General features: G+C 36.8%; 1 non-coding gene across 1 annotated transcript; it reads right to left on the bottom strand.

The window, feature by feature from the left end:
* Nucleotides 1-15992: 15992 nt before the first annotated feature.
* On the bottom strand, nt 15993-16099 carry LOC136225276 (small nucleolar RNA R71). Its single transcript, XR_010687000.1, has one exon. It is a non-coding gene; the product is annotated as a small nucleolar RNA R71 (small nucleolar RNA).
* Between the last annotated feature and the right edge of the window lie 1049 nt (nt 16100-17148).

The raw sequence follows: 17148 nt of genomic DNA, 5'->3' as shown, positions 1-17148 counted from the left end.
TCATACTAGAAAGATTGTCAACAAGCATATCAAGGTATAAAACAATTCCTAGCAGAACCACCCTTGATGAGCAGACCAATCTGAAGGGGAGACCTGCATTTGTATCAATCTGTCATGGATAAAGATATGTGCACCGTGGTTATTTAAGAAGAAGAAGGTCAGCAGTTCTCCATCTATTATGTTAGCAAAATGTTGAAGGATGCGGAGACAAGATATCAGAAGTTAGATAAAATGGCTCCCACGGTTGTGACAACATCCATCCGCGTTAAACCATATCTCCAAGCATAACCTCAACATGATCGAGATCAAGATCAAGAACCGGCTTCACCATCATGATTCAACATTGAACACACGAATGATGAGATTGAAAGGCGAGTGCATGCCGCTCTATATAGACAAGAGAACAATGCAGAAAGATCCGCCATCAAGTTAACATGAATTCACCATTCACAGCACGGATCCTAGGGTACGAAGCGGACATAATGTTTAAAGCTTCCAACTTGCCACAATATAAAAGAAAAGATTCAATATAAGCGGGACATTACATATCCCGAACCCAAAGGAGGGGAGCATGTAACCATTGGAAGAAACGCCAAAGCGTACTACAGGTTGGCCACCACATTGGTTGGCCACCACACTGAAGCTTGCTGGGAGCTGGCAAACTAGATAGCTTTGTCCAGAATAACAAATAACAAGATGACAAGCAGAAAACAGATCCCAAAAATAAATTCAAAAGTGTCATTAATGTCATAGCAGATGGACCAGTGTATCAGCCACCCGTGGAAAAAGCAAAAATATCCGCTCTGGATAAAACATCCCTCCATTGCTCCTTTTGCAGAAACAGGTCCGGTAATCTCTCCACATGCAGATGCATTGGTAGTAACAATGGCGATTCAAGGATGGGAGATAAAATAAAGCAAGTAAAGACACGGGCAGCTCTCGCAATGTCATCACCAAAGGTGCATTCGCCAAACTAAAAGTTGATCCGATCCAAATAGAAACAACCATTGTTGACATCATTGGAGTGACGGGTCACACTATCCAGACCAAGGGCCAGAGGTTGCAGCCCTAATTTCCATTCGTCGTCTGACAATGTACATTCCCACCAGCAAAGGAGGAGTAATGATTAGCGGGAACCAAAAGGTGGCTAAAGAGACTTATACTCGGCGTCACTATCAATCCGCCCACAATCCAAAGAGGACGAAGGTGAGAAATATTAACTTGTCACTACAGCTTTGGGCGACACAGAAACGCTCCTTATTGCTGATGGAAAGCGGGTGCGGATCGCTAAAGGATTAAAACTTGAGATCAAAGAGGATGTTAAAAAAGTTCTCATTGAGTCTGAAAGCATATTTACATAGGAGAATGAGATCCCCACAGGAGTAAGCCCAGATGTGATTACTCATAAGTTAAACATCATTGAGGATGTGGTTCTAATTGCTCGGAAAAGGCGGAACCATGGGCCTAAAAATCAGTATTTTTACATATTCTTATATGTGCATTAAACTGTTATAGTATCCTACATTTTATAATTTATTCTTTCTCGCCATACTTCTTATATTCATTTGCCTAGCTTTTAGTGCTGATATACGCCCAGTGGCTGACGAATGAAAAGTTCCACAGGTGGATCAATTACCTCAAAGATAGGACAATTGATCCCATCACGGGCGGATCCCCTTTCCATAAAGATAAGAAGCACAGACCCTCAGGAGCTTTCAAATGAGCTCAACTCTCTCTTCAAAGACAAGAAAAGGATTGACCACCATCAAAAGCGGGTTAAAATCGTCTCAAACATGAGATTATTACACCCTCAACTTTCTCCTCAAAGATAGGAGAACACTCTCATGGGCGGATCCATCTTTAGATGATCACCATTCGAGAAAGAGTTAAAACATTCCTTGGACGCAAGGACTTTACACTCTCTCACTCCCTTCCCAAAGAAGGGTTCACAAGTCCTACGGGCGGATCGCTTCACCTCAAAGATAGGTAGCAAGTTGATCCCCTAGGCAGCTTTACTTCCTCTAGAAGGAATAGAACAGCTTCTAAACCTTCACAAAGGTTCACACATTGGGGTACGACTGGCCACCTACCCTAAATAATCGGAGAAATCCTAAACCAGATTTTAGAAAATTACTTGCTAAAAGATATAATGCATTAGTAAAAATAGTTCTGGAAAGCAAAGGGTTCATCCAACTAATGAAGCCTCGTCTTCATCTCCAAGTAATGAAGCCTCGTCTTCATCTCCAAATAATGAAGCCTCGTCTTCATCTCCAAATAATGAAGCCTCGTCTTCATCTCCAAATAATGAAGCCTCGTCTTCATCTCCAAATAATGAAGCCTCGTCTTCATCTCCAAACAATGAAGCCTCGTCTTCATCCAATTCATGAAGCCTCGTCTTCATCCAATCAATGAAGCCTCGTCTTCATCCAATCAATGAAGCCTCGTCTTCATCCAATTAATAAAGTCTCGTCTTTATCCAAACAATGAAGTCTCGTTTTCATCAAAGTAATGAATCCTCATCTTCATCATAGAAATAACAAAGTCTCGCCTCCACAAAATGCACAAAAGTCCCTAAATGGCTGATCATTCGTACTGATCCCTAAGGGCGGGTCATTCTCCTCAATATGGCAGAACTGAAGAAAATAAGTCCCTAAAGGCGAATCATAATCCTATGCGGTAGGAACAAATGGTCACATAAAGGGCAGGTTATTCATTTCTAAAGGAAATATAACTCTCAAGAAGCCCCTAGAGGCTAAAAATGGATACGGTTGGCCACCTATCCACGAAGAAGCAAAATCCCCTAAAAGCGTATCATATACATATATGATCCCACATAGGGCGGATCTTGTTCATAAGATCCCGCATAAGGAAGCCCCAAAAGGCGCATCATTTCCATATATGATCCCCCATCTAGGGCGGGTCCACTTTCCTCTAAGATAGAAAAATAAAACACCATTTAGACAGCCCTAAAGAGCTTTTTATACCTTTAGGGGGGGCTTCTGATAACAACCCAAATTATTCTTGAATAAGGAATAAGGGAAAATTAATAGAAATAATGGCAAACCATTATTCCTTCTAAAAGAGATATTTATACATGATTAATGTGGAATTAATGATAATTAATGTAGGGGAGAATATGCAAATAATGAGGAAAAGGAAGGAGTCTCTAGCATTATGCCACGCCACGTGGACCATGGCGAGATACGCCATAACGAGATACGCCCGATGAGAGCGAGTAGCGGAGACCCGCCATAGCTCTCAAGGAGAGCGTACATACGCCTTGACGGATCAAAGAATACGAAAAGGGATATTCATCTTACTGACAGAATATTATCCCAAGGACCAAAAGGGATATTCACCTTGAGAACGCCGCAAGAAGAACCGGATGGCGGATCTCCACGGTTCAGCTCAGTGAGATCCGCTGGCGAACCTATGAGGCGAATCTCCTCTTTCACCTGATTCATCACAGTAACGGCTAACCGCCGACTCGGCCATAAAGACCATTAATGAGCTATCAATTAGCTAACCGTCAGGTTAAAGGTAACCAGTAACCGCCATTAATGGAGTATTAATGGAGACCTTTTAGTTGCTGAAGGTTACGACTTCTTAGCTATATATAGCCTACATCCCTAGGCTATCAAGGTACACTTTTACTTACCCTTTGTCAATTCAGTTTGCTCTCTTGTTCTTCCTTATTGACTTTGGCATCGAAGCTTCCCCCCGTCGAACCCAACGACGCCCCCACAGGGACGGAAGACAATCGGAAATTCTCCACTAGTTATCATAAATAAATACCAATAGTATTTATTCTATGCAATTAGTTACAATTAGAATAAATTTAATTACCCCAATTAAATAAACAACACTAATTAATAAATTGACATATTAGTTTGATTAATTATTCACGAATTAATGCAATTTCATTAATTTACAAATTAATTAATTACATCTCGTAAACTAATTAACCAATTAAATACTCAACGCCTAAATCTATTAATCAATTACATTGATACAAAGTATCAATTAATTAACCACCAATTAATTACCTTGCCATTTTACTGTCAACCAATTAATTAATCTCATCCCTCAACCAATTAATTAATCTCATCCCTCTAGTGTACCGTTCTATAAGTTCTAACTCAGATGTTCAATGTGCACGATCCTATGGGACTGTCCTTAGCTAGCAGTGGGCTCACGGCCCATAGACAGTAAGTGGGTTCTAGCAAACCATTACTGCCCCTAACCAATACAACTATTTCAACAGTCTAAAGATGCAGAGACCCTGTAGTTATCTCTTAACTTCTTTTACCATTTGATATAGATATTATAAACTAAAGGCATGGCGGCTGTCATCCTCTCTGTTGTTTATGATATTTCTTGATCTTAAGTAGATTAATGAATCCGAAAATTAAACTACTTATCAGGGTGTGGCCACACACTTATCAATCTCACTTATCAAGTGGCCTGTGATATCATCTCACTATTATGTGAGCGGTAATTCCATCACTTCACTATCAATGCCAATGTGTTCACCTGTTCACCCAATCATACCCGTATTTGGCATCCTGTTACAGACCTGTTAGGTGTATGTCAAAGTGAACCGGATCCCACATTGATATTATAATGAAATCTGGTCTGAAGACAGTTAGAGACCTACTTAAGAAAACTAATGACATAACCACCATGTAGTTTTCTCGAGCGGATCGATCCAGTCACATGTATACAACATGTACCCATATTCACAACTGACTTATCAAGTGCTATGGCTAATATCAATTACTACCATACAGTCGTCGAATATACAAGTCTGTGGTCCTAATCATTCCCATGATAGAATAGACTTGGGATATGGTTTACTATTATCAATCAATGGATTCTCTATTCATATTATAGCACAAGATATAAATGAACTAGATTAATGCCTTTATTAATGTGACACAAACACATTTTATAAGAACCAATGCCTATGAACTAGGGCAGACCAACAATGAATTGAGGCTTGGTCCCCTTATCCCCTAGCCTTGTGTGTCTTCTTCTTGGGCTGAAAAGCTGATTAGTTGTCGCTGAAAGTGAATTCTCAATCGCTAAAAATGGTCGGAATGTTCTCCAAGTCAGTTGACACGATGTGTCATCTAGTGACACGACATGTCAGTTGTCATGACACGGTGTGTCGTGAATTGACACGCTATGTTAATTGTCGATGCTCAAGCATAAAGTTTATGGGAGTTTGACACGACGTGTCACCCTTTGACACAACGTGTCAGGCTGAAACTCATCATTCCATGTGCTTGCTTGGGGCATGTCGCTGGCTTTGGCGCAATGGGCTCCTTTCTTCTGCCCATGTTGGAAATGCTCTGCATCACGTGTTGGCTAACATTGATGGGTTATTTGCCAACTCATGATTTACTCTGAAGGCGAGGTATTATCTTAGTTTCCTATTGTTGCCTTTGTTTCCAGTAAGAAGAGAGTATTGATCACATCCCAGTAACCCACGGGTTTCACTGCTCGGCTTTGGGCAATTGTCCATTCTTAGTTCGACATCACTATGTTGGGTACCGGTTCGTTTGCTTCCATGTTTCAGCACAACATATCAGTGAAATTCAGTCTGCAAGTTCAGGCTCTATGGTTGGTAGCACTGGTTAATACAATCAGCATTATCTAAAAGATAAGAAATGACTGTGTATTTGACAATGTCTAGCCACGAATCTCCGATGTTATTGGTTCATTACGTACGAACGTCTATAAAGCTAATGGTCTCCACACACATTTGGTAGCTTGCGATCAGAGCATCATGTTCTTTGCAAATTGCGCATTGATCCCCAGCTTGGTGATGCTCCACGTATTCTTCGCATTGTAAAAATTAAGACGGATAGTTCGGCTAAAGGTTCCTTGGATCGCACAGGAGGGAGATGCATTTTACGCAAACTCGCGAGCTTTTACTCTTTGCAGTTTTGCCTTTCCTTTGCGTGACTCCTTTGCTATCTTAGCAGAGTTACATCTGTTTACTCTATTTGGACGACCTAGGACAAACGATGGACACATCTTTGGCTTGAGTGTGACACTTCCTTAGTGGTCTATCTCTTTAACTCCAAATCAGTGCATGTTGCTTGGACAATAAGAGTATCTATAATGGTTGGACAATGTCCAACCATCAACTCATCCTTTTATATTAATATAAAAATAAAAATAAAAAATTAAATCATATATATAATTTACATATATATTTTTATATTGAATGATAGAATTCCACTCAAAGTTTTGATAGACTATTTAGTTGTTGGTGGTTCACGCAACAACAACAACCTACTACACCAACATATTTGGATCTCAAAATGCTGTCCAACCATGGACGCTATCCAAAACCAAACATTGTCCATTTTATGTATTTTAATGGTTGGAGAGTGTTTCAATTTTAAATATTTGCAGAATGGTCATTTCCTTAAACCAATAAAGATGCTCTAAAGTTAGAATAGTTACACGCTTTTCATCTCTTGCAATTTATGGAAATACGTGTTACCCATCTTTTTAGAAAAGGGAACCAAGTTGTGAATGCACTTGCTAAGTTTGACTTGGAGGCTTCCGATTATTACTGACAGCATTCTTTTTCGCCTTTCTATTTTTCTTTTATGAGTGATGATTGCCATATGATTTAGCACTTTAAATTTTACAAAGCACATATTTTTTAAGGTAACTATACTTTTTCATCCATTCTATTTTTTTTTGGATAAGGTTCAAAAATGCCCCTAACGTTGGCAACTAAGAGCAATAATACCCTTAACGTAAAAAATGGTATAATTAAGGACCTAACGTTGACAACTTGGTTCAAATTTAGACAAACTAACAGATCTTCAATATACTGTTAAAGTTTCCGTTTGAATATTTACTCTTCATATCTTGCAGCCCATGAAAATTCTAAATGAATTGTAACCTCATAGTCTTCTTCTTCTGGAGAAAATATATCGATTTACTAAATTTAAATGTTTAAACCATCACCCCAATCTCTTCATCCACAAAACCTAAGAACACCAAAACCATCCATTTTACTTTTTTTTCTTATTCCACTTCGATTCTTTTGTTGTAATCGATTCCTTTCAAGTGATCACTGAGAAGAAGGAAGAAATTGGCCAGGAAAGAAACCAGCACAATGAAAAATGGTAAAGTTTGATGCTGGGTAAAAGAGAAGAAGAAGTCGGTTAATTTGGACAGTATACTAGTTTGTTGTGTAAGAGTTGGGAAAAGTTTCAAATTAAGAGATGATGAAATTAAACAAAAAAAATAAAATAATTGGGCCTTTGTAAGTTTTTTGGATTAAGAGATTTGGGGTGAGGGATTTGAAAAGCTAGACTTGAGATTCTTTCACAGATGTAATCCATAGATGTAGAATACGAGGTACAGATAACTTGGGATTCTTCAACTTGATACAAACGGAAATTTTAATAGTCTCTTAGTTTGTCTAAATTTGAACCAAGTTGTCAACGTTAGATACTTAATTGTACCATTTTTTACGTTAAGGGTATTATTGCTCTTAGTTGCCAACATTTGAGACATTTTTACATCTTATCCCATTTTTTTTTTTATGGATATCCTTTATTTTTTTTTATTAATAATATTTGAACCTAGTTTGTTGGTTTTTTTTTTTTTTTTCGAGATGCCAACCTAGTTATTAGGATGTCCGGATTGTATTTGTGCTAGCTTCCAGCCTTAAAAAAGAAGTTACTAAAGGCTTCTACCATCTTTCATTAGGGGATTTTTTTTGGTAGGGAAAAGTTTAGGTAAGGGTAGGTCTACCCACTTCTAAGGTCATGACAAATCACAGATCTCGATAAGGATTTACAGTGGAATTAGAGGAGTTTTTACTAAGTTAATAAAAGGCTTAATACACAAATAACCCCTGAACTTGTCCAAATGTTGCAACTGCCCCCTCCAACTTTCAATTGTAACAACTTACCCCTCGAACTTGTCTATTTGTAACAATTTACCTCTTAAACTTGTCCAATTGTAAAATATCACCCCAAATTGCTGACATGGACTGCAATTGAAGAAACACGTGAAATGTAAAATCTGCAACGCTCATGGAGTGTGATAATCAGATATTTGGTGTGATACGAATCCGGAGAAACGCTTTTACTGTTGCTTCAAGTACGGGGTAAAAAAATTTCAAATTTGGGGTTATGTTTTACAATTGAACAAGTTTAAGGGGTAAGTTGTTACAATTGAAAGTTGAGGGGGACAGTTGCAACATTTGGACAAGTTCAGGGGTTATTTGTACTTACTTTAGATAAATAATTTAAATCTCTTTGAAGTTTAATTAAATACAATAATACATTTAAGAAAAAAACAATAGTACATGCTCGTGTTTTTCAATACTAAGTTTAATTTCTCTATATTTTAATTTTGTCTCACAATAAACTTATTTCATATTAATTTTAAAAATGCAATTCGTTGAATATGTATGAAATAATTATATTATCATCAATTTTTTTTTTATCTTTTTTAACATCTTTAACTTATTTTTTTGTTCGCATATCAATATTTTACAGTTTAGATTCAAAAAACTTAAATTTTAAATTAATTTTAAATTTATGGAACATTATAAGTAATTGATAACTAAAATAAAACATTTATATTTGGGATAACGGTATTTAAAAGCAATTTTATTCCTAAAGTTATCAAGTCGAATTAATTTCAGACATAATTATAAAATACATATATTTTGTTTCTTATTCTGCATCAAGTATGTATTTGTTGGTTCTAATTTTTTTTTATAGTTTTTTAATTTAATAATAAAATTAGAGATAATTAAAAAAAAAAGTTAGAGATACCCGCTATAAATTATCCTTTGCTTTGCTGGAGTCTAAATCTTTTTTTCTTATCCAATGTTGAACTTTAGAAAACAAACCCTTTCATCACGGATTAAGTCTCTCTTAAATTCATTGGAGTCAAACACATTATAGTTTTTTTTGGTACCAAGGAAAAAATAGAGATTAAATATTAATTTATGGTGGTTGAAATTTTTTACTATGTCAAAGTAATTTATAAATTATTTATTTTTAATTTTAAAATGAAGTTGTTTATGCTAGTCAAAGTCGTCCTATTAAAATACTGCGCTCGCAGTTGATAATTACAGACAATATTATAGAAAATCAAATATTATTAAAAATATAAACTTGGACAGCTTTCTTTTCTTTTGTTTTGCCAAGTTTTCCTTATTCCAACGTAAAAAGTATATAATAGTTAGTTTGATATTCTACTCTGTAAAATAAAATAATTGCAGCTATTTTTTTATTTAATAGGCCCCAGCTAGCCGAGCCGAACTGAGCTATTTTTTTATTTAATCACGCTCATGAGTCTTGTTCAGTATACTAAGACTGTAATTGAGTCTAGTATAGCCAAGCCGAATTTTGATCTGCTCAGACTTGTCTCGTCAGAAAATTGACGAGCTCGAACTCAACATTCTGTTTGTGAACTGTTCACACGAGATGTTTGCGAGCTTGTTAACGACCTTATTCACAAGCTTTTCTCACAAGCAACTCGTTAATTTAGTTCATGAACTTCATTCGCGAATAACTTATTAATTTATCTTCCTTAATTATATTGATTTGAAATTTCTTTAACACAAAACTATATAGTTTTCATAACTACAAAACTAAATTTTACAAAAAAAAACTAGGTTGTTTTACATTTCGTCTTTTTGTTCTCTATATCAACTATTGTTAAAGTCCAATATGAGCTGCAAGTAATAATCATTTTAGTTGTATTTATATTAGAGAATTAATTGTATTAAACACTGAGTCTGCCGAACACGCTCCAATGCCTAGGTCAGTTTATGATTTAGGATCGAATAAGAGGGTAAGAATAGGTTCAGAGATAGTAGTTAACGTATCGAACCATATGCTCATACTTGTATATTTATACTGTTTGATTAGGTTAAGGTTGTCACCTCTTTAGGAATCCTTATGGAACTAGGATTCTTAGTCTCTTAAGGAGTCCGAATCTTAGAAGGAATTCTTTATCTCATAGGATTCCAGAAGATTCTTTTGCATCTAGAGGTTGGAACTCTTCTAGAAGCGTTGGGTTGCTATTTGTTGGGCTTGGGCCATTATAGATGTGTTTGGGCTACCATTGTGGGTCGTGGACCGTCAATTCCTCACGTGTTTTGAGTTTTAAAGAGGATGACAATGACGTTATGCACGTGACATCATTTCGCATGATATCAATATTTGATATCGTCCATTTTTAGGGAAATACAAGTATTGATAATTCATATCATAGGAGAATATACCGAAGGTCGAAGGCCGAGACAACAGAGAAGATGGCAAGATTTCAACACTGCAGTTATGTGTACGATCCCGTTGTAGAGAGTATATGAGAGTATGTGAGAGTAGAAATGAGTATAGGTCAGTTTTTTTTTTATGTTTAGAGTTATTTTCAGTAATTTGTGAATATAGACTAAATGCTGTGAATGGGGTTCGAACCCTAGCCACTTAATTCTACTACATTCTACTTACCACTAAAACAGTTGATTCTCTTGTGCATCATATTACGCGCGCTGCTTAATATACTATTGTGCTAGTAGCTTTTATTGTTTAATATTTGACGCATGCACTTATTAATATCGATTAAATATGCATAATAATGAATTATTAATAAAAAAAGAAATATGCATAATAATGAATTATTAATAGAAAAAAATACAAGAACATGCTCTAATTTCTTATTTATTTAATTCCTTTATATTTTTGTAATTTATGTTATATAAGAAAATATACGTTATGTTTTTTTAGAACATGTGTTATGTTTTTTCGAACATGAGTTATAAATTATATTATAGAACAAATGAAAAAACGATCCAGATATCTACTGATTTTTTTAGAATATTATACTTAATTTTTGGAACACAAACTATAAACTTTAGAACATACAATATGTTTTTTAGAACATGCGTTACGTTTTTTTCGAACATGAGTTATAAATTATATTATAGAACAAACACGAACTATGAAGTTTAGAACGTATGACATATTTTTTAGAACATACATTATGTTTTTTTAGAACATGTGTTATGTTTTTTCGAACATTAGTTATAAATTATTATAGAACAAATGAAAAAACGATCCAGATATCTACTGATTTTTTTAGAACATTATACTTAATTTTTGGAACACACGCTATAAACGTTAGAACATACGTTATGTTTTTTAGAACATGCGTTATGTTTTTTCGAACATGAGTTATAAATTATATTATAGAACAAACACGAACTATGAAGTTTAAAACATACGACATATTTTTTAGAACATACGTTATGTTTTTTTAGAACATGTGTTATGTTTTTTCGAACATGAGTTATAAATTATATTATAGAACAAATGAAAAAACGATCCAGATATCTACTGATTTTTTTAAAACATTATACTTAATTTTTGGAACATAAACTATAAACTTTAGAACATGTGTTATGTTTTTAGAACATGCGTTACGTTTTTTCGAACATGAGTTATAAATTATATTATAGAACAAATGCAAAAATGATCGAGATATTTACTGATTTTTTTAAACATTATACTTAATTTGGAGAGCGTAAATTATAAAGTTTAGAATTATGTAACATTATTTAGAATATCGTCCTTAACATTTAAAAACATAAATTATAAAAAAATATAGATGAATTAAATAAATAAAAAATTGGAGCATGTTTTTGGATTTTTTGTTCTATTAATAATTCATTATTATGCACATTTCTTTTTTTTTCTATTAATAATTTATTATTATGCACATTTAATCGATATTAATATGTGTCAAATATTAAACAATAGAAGCTACATAGATAATGATATATTAATCAGCGCGCTCCATAATAAACAAGGAAAATAATTGTCTCAATGGTAAGTAGCATGGAGTATATGTGAAGTGGTTAGGGTTCGAAACCCACTAGCAGTAAGGCACTAGAGTTGGTTGTTCTAACAACCGACTCAAATGACCCTTTTAGTGTCGGTTACAATCGACACTAAAGATTCTGTTATTGGTGTCGGTTTATCGACCGAGGCCAAGTATTAGCATCGCCCATATTTAGCGTCAATCGAAAAATATGGTTAATAACATTAAACGACCGTGGCTATATGTCATTTCTGTACTAGTGAACATTGATAGACGAGGGAGGTAATAACATATATGCGACTTTCACTCACTTTCACCTTCTTTCTCTTTTTCAGTGTGATTGTCACACTTTTATTGTTTTTAGTAGTTTTTCCCTTTTTGCGTTTTTCTATTTTCGAGCTTTGTAACCGTTTTCTTCTTCCTTTGTTGTATAACTATCATCTGCTTTCTCCAGTTTTAATCAATGAGAAAGAGCATCTTCTTTATTCATTTTTCTTTTCATCTTATAACTTGAATGAGGCTTCCCCATTTAAATAGGAATGGGGAAGCAATCTGTACCATTTGTAGCCCTAGTTAGAGCCCTACAAAACCATCTTTCCCAAGGGTTTTCCAACTGTGCGTTGGGCAAATAAACCCTTCGCTGACCCTCTATGGGTCAGTTCATGAGTCCATCACCCCCAACTCTGGGGTTAAAAAAAATAGAATTAGTAAATAGAAATTTTCGTCATTCAATGATACGGATTGTAATGGAACTAAAGGGTTTTGATCTTAAACCCACAATGAATTTCTTCTCAAGCCTAGCTTAAAGGAGTTAATCCCAAAATACGGTTGATACCTTTGCTGAATGGAGGCTAATAGTTTTAATTTATCAAAAATTGTTCTTCATTACAAATAAAGAGGCTTATAGAGCTCTTCTTATATCAAAGTAAGGACTAAAATAACTAGTTAGGGTTACAAGATAGTAAAGGAGGGTAGGGATAGGATGGAAAAAATGGATGCCAAATGGAATTTAGGGAAATAAGCCTAAGTGGAAAAACAAATTAAGGAGTGACATAATAGTAAATAATAAGAAATCGGAATTCTAGCAGCCTTTGTTTCGTTTTGTCCCCTAGCCGATTCTTAAGGGGGGAAGCAATGCCCCTCACACTGAGTGGGATGTCACACGTCGAGTGGCAACACATCCCACATGCCGAGTGGGGTGTCAGTCGCTGAGTGACTGGCCTACTACTCCGGGTTGGAGTTCCTTCGATCCTCACACGGCGTGTGGCTCCATGACACAGTGTATGGGGATATGATTCGAACTTCTCTATTAATAGTCACGGCCTTATATAGCATGTGAGCAAGGCCACACACCGAGTTAGGACTATTCACTCTAATGTTCTTTTTCACCATCCTTCCGACTCCTATGTAGGAGGTGTCTGCATCATTCTCCCCTTCTTGAAAATATTTGGACTCCAAGTCTATCATATGACAAGAGTGGTCCCCAGCATGTGCTATCCATTCCATACATCTAAGGATTCTCGTTCCCTTCTTAAGCTCACTAGAACCACCCGCGATCACCAACAACTAGTCAAAGCCCTAGTTGACAGCTGACTGCTCTACCTCACGTATTTGAGTCATGAAAACCTCATATTCATTTTCCCCACTAGGCTTAACGTCATTATTCATGGGTGGTGCCACTCAATCTTCCGCTCATAAGGTAATGCTTCACAATAAGATCATAGAACATATGTCTTCCAAACAAAGCAGTCATAACTCTCAATTTGAGTAAGTGCACAAAACATATAATAACGAGTTTGGAAATTACCCGATAAGAAACTGGAGTCAACAATTGTTTGCTCAGGTTAGGGTCAATATCCGGTCTATGGGGTAATAAAAATGTAGCACTAGCGGACCCACTCCTCGAAGTCAACGGAACGTGGCGTGTCACAATCACTCCACCAACTCTAACCTCACCTTGAAGTGGGATACCCTTTACCATTGGATCGAAGACTTAACAAATCATTGCATTCGATCTCTGTAATGGTTCTCGGGTTGGACAAACAATCAAGGTGGCTTTCTTTTCTCGACTAGAAGATCCCTTCAAAGGTGTAAGAATGTACTTGACCCCATCCTTGAATATGGTGTATGTGTTGTCCCTTCCTGCATATGAGGCCTGTTAGGCATGAAATTGACTAAGTTTAACATGATATTTATAAGGGATTTGGGTGTTATTTATGCAAAATTGCAAAGAATAAGGACTGATTAGTGTCTTTATGCAGATTAGTAAAGATAAATGCTAAACACGCTGGAAACAGCTTGTTTCGCTACTGCCAAAGAGGAGTGGAGCCTTTCTTATGTCCAGCGGTTAAACGCCAGATTATTCAATGACGGACATCGACAGATCAGAGGTGGCAGAGGCAGAGACAGAGCAACAGGTGGAGAAGTGTAGAGGCGGCATTACTCAAAGAAGCATGATGACAAGAAGTATCAACCCTTGAGTGTTCAAGGGTCAAAAAGGATCTTTAATCATTTTAGTTTATTTTGTTTTAGTTTTTAGTTGACTTATTTTCTGGAAGGGTACGAAGGTTGTACCAATTTTGCCCCTGTCTTTCTCCTTTAAGTAGGCGTAGCAAAGGAAAGATAGGGAGTTCGGAACTTTAGTAGTTTTAGTGATAGAATAGTTGTTTGAGAAAGAAAGAAAAAGAGAGCTCGAATGGAGTCTCTGAAGGTTTCAAGAACTACCGATTACTCACTGCTCGATATGAGTGAGTAGTCTATTTTGAATGGGCACGGCCAGGCCGAGCCGGTGATGTAAGTTTTATATCATTATTAATGAATATTTAGTATTTTGCCAATGCTGTGATTGATGAGGATTTAACTTTCATGCCTCGGCATTTATGCATGTGTTAGATGGATGTTAGGACACTGCTTGCGTCTTCACTGATATCTCTATTAATCTCCCAACCTCGAAGCTGACCAGTTAGATGGTCGTGTCAAGGGTTTTCCTAATCAGAAATGCAGTTTCGTTCTTAATGCAAGAAAGAACGTATCTTTAGGACGCTAAAGGTTCTAGTAAATCTTAGGAACTTAAGAACACACGAAAGTTGACTTAAGCTCGCATAAAAACTGATACTTTGGCTTCATTGGCATTATTTGGTATTCATTGGAATGTTGTAAGGCTTAACACAACCTGTTCGGCAGTGCCGAGCCTGTTCTATCTTCTAAATCATTACCAAGTTATCTTATTTCTTACACCATTAGATCTATTTTCTCTCACGTAACCAACATCACACAATCAAATTAAAAAGGAGAAACATGTTTGACCCACACGCTGTTTAGCAACAATTTCTGATAGATTTGAATCTCAATCCCTGTGGAGACGATACTTAACTTATCACTTTATTACTTGTATCTAGTGCACTTGCTAGAGTCTCATCTGAGGACAACAAGTTTTTGGCGCTGTTGCTGGGGATTGAAAGCAACAAAATTTATCTGAAATTTCTGTGAAACAGGGTGTTTTTAATCCGTTTGCTAAGGCGTGCAGGAAACAAAGAAGTTCTTAACCTGTTTATGCATAGAGCTGGACCTCCTATTTTTCCTATCGATCTTGAGTTAGAGAGAACGTGTAGACGAAACAGAGAGGGAGCTCGACGTGCTAGACAGAGGGAAAGACAACAAGAAAGTGAATGGCTGGAAGGGTACCACTCGAACAACCAGTTCAACCAAACCAAGAAGAAGAAGGAGAGAATAACAACCCTCCTGTTATGCGAATCAGAGATTATTCGAGGCCAACCACAGAGGGACATTCATCATGTATCGTGTTACCCAACGAGGGGAACAACATGTTCGAAGTAAAGGGGTCCATGATACAAATGATCCAGGCCTCCGTACAATTTAATGGGTTTCAATCTAAAGATCCAAATGGGCATATTCAAGAATTCATCACGTTGTGCAACACATTCAGATCGAACAGAGGTGTTTCTGATGATGTAATCAGATTGAAACTGTTTTCGTTTTCCCTGAGGGATAAAGCGAAGAACTGGCTAAGAAATTTACAGCCAGGAACAATCACAAGTTGAGAAGAGATGGCGCGAGCTTTTCTGATGAAATATTTCCCACCACGACAAGCCATCAAACTGAGAAATGAAGTGTCTCGGTTCATACAAGAAGAGGATGAGTCGCTGGCAGAAGCCTGGGAGAGATATAAAGAGTTATTGAGAAGGGTGCCAAATCATGGTATCCCTATGTGGATGCAAGTGCAAAATTTTTACAATGGCGTGACCAACACTTACAAAATTCAAATCGAATCCATTGCTAACGGTAATCCAGAAGATCTTGAGCCACATGCTTTGTATGACCTTATTGAGAAGGTAGTCAGCACAAGTTACAACTAGCACTCAGCCAGAAGTGAAGGGAAGAATATGGGAAATGATGATGTTGTGTCAAAACTGACAAGTCAGGTAGAACAGCTTGCTCGACAGCTGGGAAAGATAAACGTGTCTTCAATCCACAATGAACCACCATTCAATGAGATTTGTGATTTTTGCGGAGGAGCTCATTTCAACATAAAATGTCCCGGAGTTAAGCAAGGAAAGGGCACACAGGCTGAATGTGACTACGCAGGGTACAATCAAAGGAACCAGCTTAACCGTTATTCTAACACATACAACTCTGAAACCAGGAACCATCCAAATTTTGGATGGACAGGCCAACCAGACCAGCTGGGACAACCACGGTATCAAGACCAGCAAAGGTATCAACAACAGCAAGAAGGACAGTACCAACGACAACCTCAGCAGCAATACAAGCAACCTGTGCCACCAAAGGAAGACGTAGAGCCAGATATGAAAACAATGATGATGCAGTTCATGAAACAAACACAGGCATCGATCAAGAATCTGGAGACACAAGTTCACCAGATAGCTGCATCCACGTCAAAAGGAAAGGGAATAATGCCAAGCAACACAGAGCCAAATCCTAAAGGCGACATCATGGCAATCACCCTAAGGTCTGGTAAGGAAACTCAACCAATTGTTTTAACTGATAAGAATGCTGAGTGTGCAGGAACGTCCAAGGACGCTGAAAGGGAGCAGGAACAGGCTGTTCCTAGTAATGAAGAAACAAGAAAGGCAAACTGCACTGGTAAGCTGGATCAATAGAAGGGCGAAAGAATGTATAAACCACCACTGCCGTATGTTCCACCTATGCCATATCCAATGTGTCTAATCAACAAGAAGCTGGAAGAACAGAATTTGAAAGTGTTGGATACCTTAAGGAAGTTACACATCA

This window comes from Euphorbia lathyris, chromosome 3 (genome assembly GCF_963576675.1).
Source record: "Euphorbia lathyris chromosome 3, ddEupLath1.1, whole genome shotgun sequence".
In the NCBI taxonomy this organism is placed as follows: domain Eukaryota; kingdom Viridiplantae; phylum Streptophyta; class Magnoliopsida; order Malpighiales; family Euphorbiaceae; genus Euphorbia; species Euphorbia lathyris.
The sequence above is the reverse complement of the archived record's forward strand: the minus strand, read 5'-3'. Positions and strand labels throughout refer to the sequence as shown.